This window comes from Centruroides sculpturatus, unplaced genomic scaffold (genome assembly GCF_000671375.1).
Source record: "Centruroides sculpturatus isolate CEXI.00-Female unplaced genomic scaffold, Cexi_2.0 scaffold1067, whole genome shotgun sequence".
Classification (NCBI taxonomy): Eukaryota; Metazoa; Arthropoda; class Arachnida; order Scorpiones; family Buthidae; genus Centruroides; species Centruroides sculpturatus.
In genome coordinates, this window is record NW_019385388.1 from 138,743 (window position 1) to 152,399 (window position 13,657).

At 39.3% G+C, this 13,657-nt stretch overlaps 1 pseudogene; it reads right to left on the reverse strand.

The window, feature by feature from the left end:
- Positions 1–11,812: 11,812 nt before the first annotated feature.
- Positions 11,813–13,014, reverse strand: LOC111638424 (annotated as a pseudogene).
- Positions 13,015–13,657: the final 643 nt, after the last annotated feature.

A 13,657-nucleotide genomic window follows, 5' to 3' on the forward strand; every position in this document is an offset into this window, starting at 1 on the left:
AAAATAGCAGCTTTGACAATATTATTTGCAGGAAACCGCCATATTTCTTGTTAGCGTTCGCGTTTNTTTTCTTTTTTCATTTTTCTACAATTATATCCACAATAAAATCATCCTCGTCCTATTCGGAATCAAGTAGTTATATCTGTAACGTAACATTTAAAATAGCAGCTTTGACAATATTATTTGCAGGAAACCGCCATATTTCTTGTTAGCGTTTACTTTCGAACTGGACATGTCAGCACAAATACACATGCTAATGACGTCACTTCCGGTGTTCGGAAGTAGCACTATTAGCTCAGAAGTAAACGCACCCACTGTAAATGTTGATAGACAGTTATTTGCTAGTGAAGTGACCCACTGAACAGCTGGGTAGTCAGCATCATCTTCAGCTTGATAGATGGGAGTATGTGGGAGGTATCTGTCAGTTTGGAGCCGTGAACAGATACTTGAGCAGTCAAGAAGGGAGCTTTTGGACCCATCTGCGTAGATATTAATGTCTGCATGATTATCCAAGGAGGAGTCAGTCAGTCAGTCAGTATTATTTATTAAAGTACAGCGTACATACTTGGTGTCGCGTTAAGCATGACCAAGGTAGAATACAGGATATATAAAGATATGTGACAAAGTAGTGACAATACAGTAGAGTGATGTAAAATATAATAATAATACGATACACAGAACAAACCTAAGTATTACAGAATACAGAATAAAAACAAATCAATACAAATGCAATACATAACAGAACAGTACAATACAGAAATAAAACATGACAAGACAATAAAAGGTACAAAGACATGTAAGTGATGTAAAACCGGAGTAGAAGTATANAAATTCTGATGACAAACTGGCTTTGAAGAGAAAGTAATTTACTTCCTATTGAATTTTTACTAGTTACATGACCACAGCTACAGGCCACATAAAGTAGCATTGGTTATATTGCCCCATTATATAGTGTTTTACAAGCTTTATGATTTATTCCCAGGTGCATCTAGCACATTTTAGCAGCATGTAGTTTATTTTATTGACCTTATCCAAGATGTAATTAATATGGCAACGGAATGCGGTTTCTATTCTCTCTCTTGTTTTATTTTGTATGACGTTTCTGTTTACACATGCACTAGTTTGTCGATCTGTCAAAGTTTTTTTGCGTCTTTTGTGAAAATTAAAATTAATATAAAAATGAATATTAAGACGTTGATTAATGATGATAATAATAATAATAATAATAATAATTGTGATTATGGCTCTGTCATAGCACAAAATGTACTACGACAGAGCCTTAATCACAGATAAAACAATTTACCACAACAGACCAGACATCACACTCATTGACAAACACAATAAAATCACATACATAGCCATTCCAAACACTCACAATGTACAAAACACATGCACAGAAAAAATTAGCAAGTACACAGAACTTGCCCAGGAAATAAGGCATCTGTGGAGGATGGATAGGGTGCTTATTGTACCTGTCGTTCTCTCCTGTACAGGGGTGATACCACACACGCTACACAAAAGCCTGGGAACATTACAATTGAGTAGAAATACATACATCACACTACAGAAGGCCACAATATTGAATACATGCCATATTGTCAGGAAATTCCTTAATACTGACACTGACACACACAATTAATTTTAGTTTTGTTTTGGTTGCTATGCCTTGACTCTGATCCGGCATAGTACACATCCACCGGTTTAAACCGAGTATTACCCACTAAACCCAACATAATAATAATAATAATAATAAAATTGTTAATAATTAAAAAATAAAGTTCTTAAAATAAATTGTTCATTCAAATTCATTAAATTTTTATACTTTTAAATTTGTTCACAAAGTCTTTTATAAATAATAGTACATATTAATTAACTAATTAATAATTATATATTTTGGACCTAAGGTTTTAGGGTTTCATAAAAAAATTTTTTGGTTAAAATCTAAATATTTAAAATTGCTTGTCCTGATTGACTGACTCACTGATTCATCATCGCCCAGAGCAAACCGCTTAACCTAAAGAGGTGAAATTTGGTAGACACTTAGGGTACGTCATGGAAACGCACACTAAGAAGGGATTTTTCGAAATTTCCCCGCGGGGGGAGAGGGAGAGGATTAAGGCTTAACCGGAAAAACGGCTTCTACTGTACTATTTTAGATGCAATTTTTTGTTTTTAACTGAGTTTAGTCTTCATTGAGTACTCAGGTGTATTAAATTGATAACATTTCAGACATTGTTATAAATATTTTTATCTATTTCAATTTTAAAAATGTTCGAACCGTTTTAAATTTGAGTTTGTTATTGCATATTGGTTCGATTATAGAACAATTGTAAACATTCCAGAAAATTGATCAAATTGAAAATAGTTTGCTTGATTCTCAGCAATTCTTTTCAGCAGTAGGTGTTATATAACAATTACTATGGTTGTTGAAATATTGAATATAAATGGGGTTTGCTTGCAAAACCTCCGTGGACGAAGTTGTGGGTAACAGCTAGTCTTTCTATAAAATCATGCCAAAATATTACGTAAGATAGGGAAGGGGAAGGGGAGGGGGAATCAAAGAAAATATTACAGTTTCTTACACAGGGGTGTGTGCGGGTCTAGAATGTCCGAAATCGTTTGTTTCAATCTGTATAAAAGGATTGAATTTAGGCAGTAAAAATGTTATTTTTTTAAAAATTTGTTAAAAATTAAGGTGCGTCTTATTGTCCATAAAATATGGTACTTATGAAATTCTTTTTCTAAAATGAGTGTAACGCAGCAGTGGCACACTATGAATTTAGTTTACAACTTGTGGATGGGTCTTCTTTTTTGGCATTTTGATTATTTGCCAAGAAACATCAAGTATATTACATAGCTATTTATATAATGAGAGAGAATAATTTCCACAAATTTGTTTTGAAAAATTGAATATGATAATAATACAAGGTGCAATCAAAACATTCCAAGACCGGTCATAAAAAGAAAACAATATACTTTATTTAACTTTGACAGTCATCATTGAAATAGTCTCCTACTATTTCAATGATCCCAGCATTTCTTCCAAGCCTGGAATGTTCCCTGGAAGTCCCATTCTTGGAGAGTATCAAGCACCATCTGCAATTCACACTGGATGTCCTCTATAATGTTAAAATAACAACACTTCAACTTAAATTCAGTCTTTTGGAAGAAGAAATTGCAAATCTGCCAAATACAGAGGTTGGAGAGCAATAATGGTCTTGGTATTTGCTAAAAATATGAGTGTTTTCAGCACCATTGTGAGAGAGAGCATTATCATAATGGAGCACTCAATTGCTTTGTGTCTTGGTTGTGGTCTTTTGTACCAAATGTTCTCTTAGATGCCTTAGAACATAATAAAATTCAGCATTCACTCTGACTCAGGAATGAATTGTCAATGCACAATCCCACAAACATTGAAGAAAATGACGAGTGTGCTTTTTGTTACACTTCATAACAATTTTCACATCTTCAGTCTTGATGAATGAGGGCTCTTCCAATGCAAAAACTATTGTTTAGTTTCTGGATTGTAGCCATAGAACCAGCTCCCACCACCACTGATAATCCCGGAGAAGAAGGTTTGGTCGCCGGGAGCTTGCCGACAAAGATCCCAGACACGGCATGCCTACTGTTCTGGACTTGGGAGCCCGGGCACAAACTTTGCCATAATACAGCACGTATTCAATTCAGACACCGAGGTTGCCAGCACCATTCCACACAAACCTTCAACCTCGGCAATGAGTCATGGATGGTTATCCGACAATCTCGCAAACAATATGTCAAATATTTAAAACAGTTTTGGGGATCATGCAGGTGGAAGCTTGGCCCAACCTTTTGTCGTCCCCAAGTGACATTTTGCCCTTTTCGAAACACACACCACAGAAAACATCCCCCTTGGCCCATTGCTTCGTCACCATAAGATTTTCAAAACATTTTGAGGGTTTCCAGCCAATTTCTCCAATTTCACATAAAATTTGACATCCGCTCTCAGTTCCAGTTTCAGATCCACAATTAGATCATAAAGGAGCACCAAGACGTCTTAAAATATATGCGTAACACAATATTGAACTAACGCGGCAGTTGCCACTTTACATACCGACTCTCTCACTGCATGCTGGTAACTATTCAACAATCCTTCCATCCCGTCCAAAAAGTTCCAAGACAGCTACGGGCCGTCTTGGAACTTTTTGATTGCATCACATAATTATAAAAATATCAGACTCAAATACAACAACAACATTAAGTGGAATAAATAAACAGAACTACAATTAGCAGATTATCCAATACTGCCTTCACTCCTACATTAGAAACTATTTTATATCTTTTTTTGAAAACTTCACTTAGTATTATACATAGAAACCCGGGATTATTTTGACTTTTAAAAATTTTCAATTTTTGAAATAAGTCAAAATATGAATATAATCCTTTCAATTATTTCAAAAATTGAAAATTATGACTATAGAAACTAAGTTCCAGTCTTTCTGTCTATATTTATGCTTTTCATTCCAGTCCAGGAACCACCAAAACAGCCAGGCTGTTTTGGTGGTTCCTGGACTGGAATGAAAAGCATAAATATAGACAGAAAGACTGGAACTTAGTTTCTATAGTCATAATTTTCAATTTTTGAAATAATTCACTTAGTACTGTTTGCATGCCATAACCTCAGCTAGAGCCTAGACCAGGGGGGTCACCAAACTTTTTTCACAGCGAGCCAGATAACCGACAGAACGACAAGCACGAGCCACATAACCATTTTGTTCAATACAGTATACCGAATACACAAAATTACAGAAAACCAACATATTTATTTACCAATACACCAACACGAGGGCTGCAGCAAGCCGGTAACGGCTTCTCTTAGAAACTTCGTTGCGAGTACACAAAAAGCGCTCCGACATCCAAAGTGGCAAAAACTGCCAAATTTTTCATTTCACAGATTTTCCTAAAATTTATATTACCGTCAGATGCAAAAATCAGATTGGACTAATTTTGGCATTTTTACTTACACTTATTTTAAATTTTTATACATCTACAAGTTCATCTACAATCTATGATAGTTCCATATAATTATATGTTAGCTCATTTGTGGCAAAGTGTGGCGGCAGGCCAGATCTGGCAACCATAAACCGACTTAATTGCAGAAATTTGATATTTCTAACGTTAATAAGGTACAATTTCAGCTACGAACGAGACGAGCGGGACCTTATCAGGGCCGTAGAGCAGGTCCATAGAGTGGTTTACAATTCTGGGGGTCATAGAGGAGAGGACGGAAATATGGAATACCGAGGTTTAGACTCTGTAGCCACTATCACGCGGGTATACCACGAACTACTCAATAAAGACACCCACAACGCACGCAGCGAGAGTCGACCGCTCGTCGTCGTCGTACCACTCGCTACAGAACAAAGAGCGCTTTGTGATTTTCAAGAGTTTTTGCAAGTATGTTTTCAAACATTTTAAGCTACCGGTACACACGTGACTCGAACATCGACGTTAAGCATAACGTACACTAAAAGAATCGTAGTTTGTTACACCGCGGTCATTTATTAGCCGACGACGTTTCGTCCGTCAGTTTAAAGGTTCATTTTCCAAGACGGCGTGTCGGGTATTACGGAATACTAGGATAAGTAGATAAATCGAAAGAAAAGGACAAAAAGAAAAAACCAGAAGCTTCAAAACTACAAAAGAAACCAAACATTCAAAGACCACCCGGTAAAAAATTAAACTTAGCCTTACCTTCTAGACCTAAACTACTAGAGACGACTCCGGCGTTAGCGGCGACGAATCGTTCCATTCTAACGTATCGTCCGTAACGGACTTAACGCCATCGACGAAAGAACCAGAAAACGAAGACGTCGAACGTACATTCCGTAACGGAAAATTCTCCGAAGATCAACGAGGGAAAATTCGGATCGGACGCTTCGGCCGTTCTCCGCGGGCTCACCTCGACCGTACCGGAGCGGAGAAAGAAAATTACATCTACGACTTTCGTAAATAGACTCGAAGCAGGAACGACACGAACATAATCTTAAAAATACGGTTTTTATAATTAAGAATAACTATGTTTTATGAAGTCTAATTGGTATTTCAAAGGTTTAAACCACCTATTCCATATTACCCTCCATTTGTGACCTTTTTAAATAAATTTTTTTGGTGATGATTTTGGGATTTTTATTCAAAAACCAGTAAAGTTATTTTTAGAAATGTAAATGGTATTCCATAATAGCCTCCTCTCCTCTACCTTTAACGATTGCGTGCGTTTTCCTATCGTCCAGGCGCGAGTAAACGACTTAAAAAAGCTTATTCCCGCTTATTTACCATAAAGTAACGATAAGAATAAAAAGAATGACCAAAACGCGATTATATTAGGCGAGGCCACAATATTTGAGAAGAATTTACTCTTAGGAAATTAGTTATAGATTATTAATAGACAAATGACCCGAAAGTGACTCGTACTTACCCCTTTATTGATATTATCGTAAATGGCGTCGGTTAGCGCGTCGCAACCTCGTTCGAAGAAGAACGCTCCGGCAATTACCGCCAGCACCAGAGTGGAAGTTCGACGGAAAACCGAACGATAAACGCTAGAGACGAACCCGGCCATTTCTCTGGCAGAAAACCAACGGACGTGTTGCCAGATTATTTATCGGGAACGTCGACCGAAACGAATAGCCCAAAAATAGCCGACGTAAATGTTATCCGTAACCGGAGAATATTGCCATGTTCGAAATATATAAGAAAACTGATCGGAATAACAGGAAAATTCGACGAAAGTTTCAACTGCTAAAATCGAAGGTGAACCGTACCATATCCGAGAGTTTTCTCGGCACGACATCGGCTAGAAGTTGTACTCGGTACGGACGTGTCATCCACATACCCATCGGACAGACGCCGATGCCATCTAACGCCTATCGCCCAACTTACGTAAGAAAAGTTACGGTATCGGTCCGATGTTACGAGATATCGATGGCGTGCCGCCACATTTGACGATAGGGAAGCTGCGTTTCTGTAAGAAGTCGATTTACGGCGCTTCGGGGTCCGTTGGTATTCGTTTGTTCGATAAGCCAGTAAAAACCGCATACTTCTTTAAATGCATTTTTCATAGATTATCCGACGTACTTAATAAATAAACAAGTTCGATATAATTACCTCCGTTATTAGATTCGATAGATTCCCTACGCCCTCTAAATGCCAACTCTCACTTTGATTAAAAAAAAAAAAACATATAGCATCTATTTGGATATAATATATCTATTAGACGCAATTATCTCTTTATAACTTTCAATATTTATTTTATATCGTTTACTAATGTTAAATTCTATTCCTCTTCAATTTTACCAAAGAATAGACGCGACATTTACGATTTTCGTGTCTTTTGCCAGCTTTACTCAAATTACAGTAGAGCCTCGATTATCCGACTAAATTGGGGACTGGGGTTGGTCGGATAATTGAAAAGTCGGATAACCGAAAAGTATGAAAAAATCCATTATTAGTGTAGTATATTATTATATCCCATGTAATTAGTATATTAGTATATCGCTATTCCAACTTCGCATGATCACTGACGGGCGCTTCGGCCACAATGGAGGGCGGTCGGTTCTACGCTACGTTAAAAGGAACCGCTGGAATTAGCTCTCCGTGGCAAAACTAGGCGTTCGAAATGCCTGAAGCCGCCGTTTTCATTCGTCGTCCGAGAGTACTTCCGCGTAGTTTTTTCTAACTTCGCTTTTTTCCGGTATTTTGAAACTTGTTTTTTATTATTTTTAACAACTTAACAATAAGTTTTACGCGTTCTTGGGTCGGGTTCGATTATAAAAATACAAGGATCGCAAAAGAACCATTTGGAAAAGATCCGATGCAGGAATGTGTCGGCCACTCGTAACATTGGGAAGTCCACCCGAAGGTTTGAGCTTTCGAAAATGATACACATCCTATCTTTACCACAATTGTTGGCGCAGCGTGACCCGCGAGTCTCTTTCGTCATAAAACAACGATAATGTAATCTAATCTTTACCGCAATTGGATTGCCTAATGTCGAATTACGCGAATAGCGACACCAACATATTAGGGATATCACATAATAATAACCCATTCGGCGAGACCATTTACTAAACCAGTCGGGGCTCTAGTCTACTTTGTGACAAGTTGTCGAACGACATTTGCCGACTTCGTGGTAGACCGAATTCACTACGTACGTTCGTTAATAGCGGTCGCTCCGCGCATCCGCCATTACGGGTCTGCGCTGCTGTAGACATTTGGGAACGACGGTGGAAGAAAGAAAAGAATGGCGTCGCCCGTACTATCGATACTATCGTAACGCGATTTTAAAATATGCGTTTTTAGAGACAAAAGTTAAAAGAAGAGTTTCAATAGTAAAATGTAACCATAAAATGGATGTGCGCACGAAAAAAATTACAATGCCGACTACCATTAGATAAAAATTGGAATGGTAGCCGGCATTGTGATTTTTTCCACTTACACTTTTCACATTTACATCACCGTGAGCGTTCCCAACTTCTAAATTTTCATTCATAAAACCAGAACGAAAATGGACACCGAAACGAAACCATCCGAACCTTGGAGGATGCCATATTACTTTCCACCATAAACTATCACGCTAGCTGTCTGTTCCTCATAACAGTTGATGTCGAAAACATATTACTGATGGGAGACTCGCGTGTCTCCCTCCCATCAGTAATATTTCATTCGCAAATAGTCGAGCCCTCGACTTCTTCCCATTAAGCCTTTTTCAGAAGTCGAGAGCTTTGCTATTTGTAGATGACATAGTACAATCTCATTTATAAAACACTATTTATTTATATATTTTAAAATAATTTTTTAAGTTTAAATTTTATTTCTAAGTTTTCTGGAGACATTACCTCACAGATGACACACGACACTCCCAACACGTTCGAATTGTGTAGTTACTCGCTACACGGACTCGGCTTCCAGAGGGAAAAATCGTTGTTCGAATGTCAACAAAAGGAACTTGTAAATTCTTTGTTTTTTCGAGTGGCACAGTGTAGTGTAGACGAAGACGGTAGACTTCTCAACGCCTTTTATTTAATGTAGTATGGTCGTCTTCGATATATTGTGTCCGAAGAAACATATAGAAGTTAAAACCGATTATCGTAAATTATTATAGTAGCCCCTTGTTATATCGCGCTTGTCGGGAGAAAAAGAAACACGATATATCCAGCGATATCTCGTTTATATCGCCATATAAACGAGTACTAAAAATTCTGGGCTTATTCTAAACAGATTATACAGTAGAACCTCGAAAACTCGGCTCTCGATAACCCGGCACTCCGGATAACTCGGCCCCACCCTGACAGGGCAAAAAAATCCTTAGTTAATAAATTTTCATTATAGACAGCTTTATAAAAGTATAAAAGCTCTCATAAAGTATTTTTCTGAGGTCTGTCTTATCAGGTAAATTACTGTACACAGTGTATTCATTAATTTTCATTTTCATGTAGTAAAGGCTCTATGCCTTCATAAAGGACGTACTTTTCCTTTGTTTAAGGGTATTTGGGCAGTTTATTCTCTGTTATATTCTCAAGTAAACAATACATACAAGTACAGTACAGTATTTTCTGAGGAAACACTCGTACTTATTTTTTTTAACCCCATTCTCGATAACCCGGCATTTTCACAAACTCGGCCACCCTTCGGTCCACATTAGGCCGAGTTTTCGAGGTTCTACTGTACTATGGAATCTCTATTCTCTGTTCTTTCATCAGCGAGTGTTTCTGTTATAAAATAAACTTAGTTTTTCAGTACTGAATTTTATTCGTGGTTATATCGTATTAATCGACGTTTACGTAAACATCAATACCACCAACGCCCATTTAGCATTGTTTCTTTAACAATGGCATTTAAACACAATACTGTCGATATAAAAAAATATCAGTTGCGATAGGCGGAGGCAGTAGGCCCACTTAAAACCAATAAATAAACGATTTTAATATCAAAAAGAAACATAAATGATAATTGATCTGTCTATCCGTTCTGCTTATTTAGAACTTGACGAATTAATTGTTTCGCCCGCGGTTGAGTTTCAAGGGCATTGGTAGGAATGAAATACCATATTTCGTTGCAAAAAGAAATTCCATAGAAATTGATATTTTAAAATTTATTGACTCGAGTTTTAAGATTTGGTGAACCAAAAACGGAGATTTGCATATTAGGGGAACGGTGCAATTAAATTTTGGTGGTTAAAGGTCGAGGGGGTCGGGAGATAGAGGATGATCGAGTGTCATATATAGATTGGGGTCGGACTTAATGAAGATTTTACTCGTTATTAGCATTTACAATTTTTTTTATAAAGTTTGTTTCTATTTGCGATTTTATAATAATTAATTAATAATACGAAACGTTTTAAAAAATAAATTGTCGTAACAGATGGCGCTACACATAATTTTAACTCTTACAGGGGAAGTTACTCGACTCGTTGTTGAAAATTTTTTTAATGGCGAATCTGTAAAAATATGTACATCGCTTCATTTCGTCTTTTTCTTCCTATTTTGATGCGGACGTAATGGCCGTCACTTCATCCCGACACACGTACGGTGTTTTAAAATACCGCACCTTTCAAATGTACGCAGTATTACATATTCTTCCGCGGTTCTTTCCCATTTGCTTTTCTTTATCTACAACACAGTTGATCTCAACTTTCGCAAATCCGGACAAACTATCGCAGTAATGGCTCGGATTAGCCAGAATTCATCATATATTACTTTTATATTAATATTTTTCTGATACACGCTTGTCTTCTTAGACAATTGACACGATGTAAACGCACGTTTACATTGTTTAATTATAAAAGATTTTATTTTCTAAGGCCGAGACTCCACTAGCGTAAAAACGGCGTAAAACCCCTCGCCGTAAAATATTTTACCACCTGCTCAGGCGTAAAATATCAGGGTCACGTGATTAAAAGCTTTTACGGCGAGGGGTTTTACGCCCGTTTTTACGCTAGTGGAGTCTTGGCCTAACTTGTAAGTACGCGTAGACGACAGTTTTCTTCTCTCCACCATGTTAGTTCTGGTCATTTATTTAACACTACAGAGTCGGAGACGCGTTGTCTGAGCGCGTAACTAGATTTTTGGAAGCGCCGCGCCGGGGAGAATGACCTTTCGAGGGAAGGACACGACAGTTTTAAGTGTTTTAGAAACGATAACGACGCGATTCTATTAGTTAATTAATTTATTTTCCATTCTCTTATTGTAAATGTAACGCTTTCTATCTTTATTAATCTCATCGAGGTGTAGAAGAGAGCATTCGGGTAGACACACGTAGACAATAAAATGACAGGGAATTATCTTGTCGCGGCTGAGTGAGGATACTTTCTTTGTACGTAAAGCGAGGAAGTTTTTATATCTAGTAATAGAAAGAAAAATATTCGAGCTGTAAAGCGATGCCGTATTTGGACTTTTAAATCTCGTTAAATTCACACGTATCGTATGCAAGTAGACGCGCCGCTTTAAAATCGAATTTTTTTCTCACAGCCGACCGGATTTATTTCGCTTCGGGCATCCGAGTGTCTTGACCGAAAACCGGAAGCTTCCAAACTGTACAGACGTTTCCTCCTCCAAATATTAGTCTTTACGTATTGGAAAATCCCGTCGACAGCCTCCTTCGCACCTTCTTTACTCCTTTGTCCCGCTCGGGCGCATCTACGCGCCTCGTTTGTTCTTTCCTTCCCCTTTCGTCTCACGCCTCTCCCGCGATAAACTCCTTCCGAAAGTCGCTCGTAACCAAAAACGGAATCGTTACGCGTTCGTTAATGGATTTAATAGAAACCAAACGAATCTACCTGTTAAAGCATTTAATTAAGCCGTGTTCGGAGGGGTCTCATTGCTTTTTTCGGCTGTCCAAGTTGACCTGAACAAAGACGGAGCTCCAGTTCCAGAGGAAAGAGGGCAAAGTGTCGGTCACGTAACGCTGTAGTTCGTGCGTCCAGTAACCGGCGGCGGTCCGACTTCTGGTCAGGGTGTGGATGGCGCTGCGGGCGTACGTCCGGGCATCGGGCACGAAAGTCGACCGTTTCTGCAGATAGCGGCTGAACTGGACTAGCTTGGTGGAGACGTAACCTGGCACCAGCGCCTGGAAAATCACCCCCTTCTCTCGATATTCGACACTCAGGGCCTCCGACAGGGAGACCACGAAGGCCTTGGAGGCGGAGTAGGTCGACTTGAGGGGCAAGGGACGCAATCCCGAAACCGAGGCCACGTTGACCACACAGCCCCTCCCATTCTCCAGCATGGAGGGCAGCGCGATCCGGGTGGTGGCCACCACCGACAGGACGTTGATCAGGATCAGTTCCACCAACTCCCGGTCTTCCAGGTCTAGGAAGAAGCAGGGATAACGCAGGAGAGTCCCCACATTGTTGACCAGCAATCCGATGTCCTTACCTATCAGTTTCTGTTGGAAGAGGGGATAGATTTCGCTTCCCCGTCCAAAGTCGACCAAGACGGTGTCGGTAGCGACTCCTAGTTCTTTCAGTTCTCGCACGCAGTTTTTCAGCTTCTCTTGGTTTCTGCCGACCAGGATGACGTCCAGCCCTCTTCGGGCCAATTGGATGACGTAGGCCTTACCGATGCCGTCGGTGGCACCCGTCACCACCGCCCATCTTCCGAATTTCTTGAGGTCGACGGGAAAGAGAGGAGCGAGGACGTAGAGGCGAATTCCTTGCAGAATGGCGATCAGCAGACGGATCGAGAAGAAGAGAGAAGCAACGATCCCAACCGCCACCAAGAAGGTCGACTGGCGGCACTCGTCACGGAACATGGTCGACGTCAGACTGGTCGCTCCTACCTCGTCTTTCCTCTTTTCGTCGCGGGGGTCGTTCGGTCGTCACAGGTCGACGATCCGAAGCCGAGCGCTCGATCTCTTGGAATAGTATTCGTCAGTGTGACGACGAGAGTCGGGTGGAGGATGTAAACAGTGTCCACAATGTTGGCCGGAAAAGGTCAATGGAAACGATTACTTTTTTCGACGCGAGCAAAAGACTTTTGTTCTATTTGCTCTATACCAAAATTCATTTTTAAAGAAAAACGACGCTCTTTGGGGATTTCTCAAAATTCCACGCAAAATTTTGGTTATTATCCGTATCCTCCTTGCCATTTTTTGATTATAGGAATCAACTTACGTTAGAGACTTTGTTAGGGCATTTCTTGTTCGATTTAGCTCCTTAAAGGTCGATAATAATTGAACAGGCGGGGTGAATGGAAAAGCAGTATAAGTAAGAAACAGTTTTTCCATATTAAAAATACAAAAAGTGTTATTTTATAAATAAACAAGTAAAGCGGCAAAACCGTATTTGGGACAAGACTATATCTCGGAGACCGAATCACTTGGACGCGCGAGGCGGGTCTCATTCTCATTCTCCGATCTTTGGTATCGCTGCTTCTGGGCGCGAATCGTTCAAACTTCGCCGGCCACCGTGCATTTCCCACGAAATTAACATATCCGATTTCCAAATTTCTCTCGGTTGCGTGTCGGCCCGGGTCGAATTTTTGTCGTTGCGTAACGAAAATTTCCCGTTTTTGAAAAAAAACAATCGTGGCTATTGTATCGTCCGAAATTATTTTTTTATTTCGCGCAAAAAATATACAGTTTAACCCGATTATAACGACATCGGATGTAACGACGACTC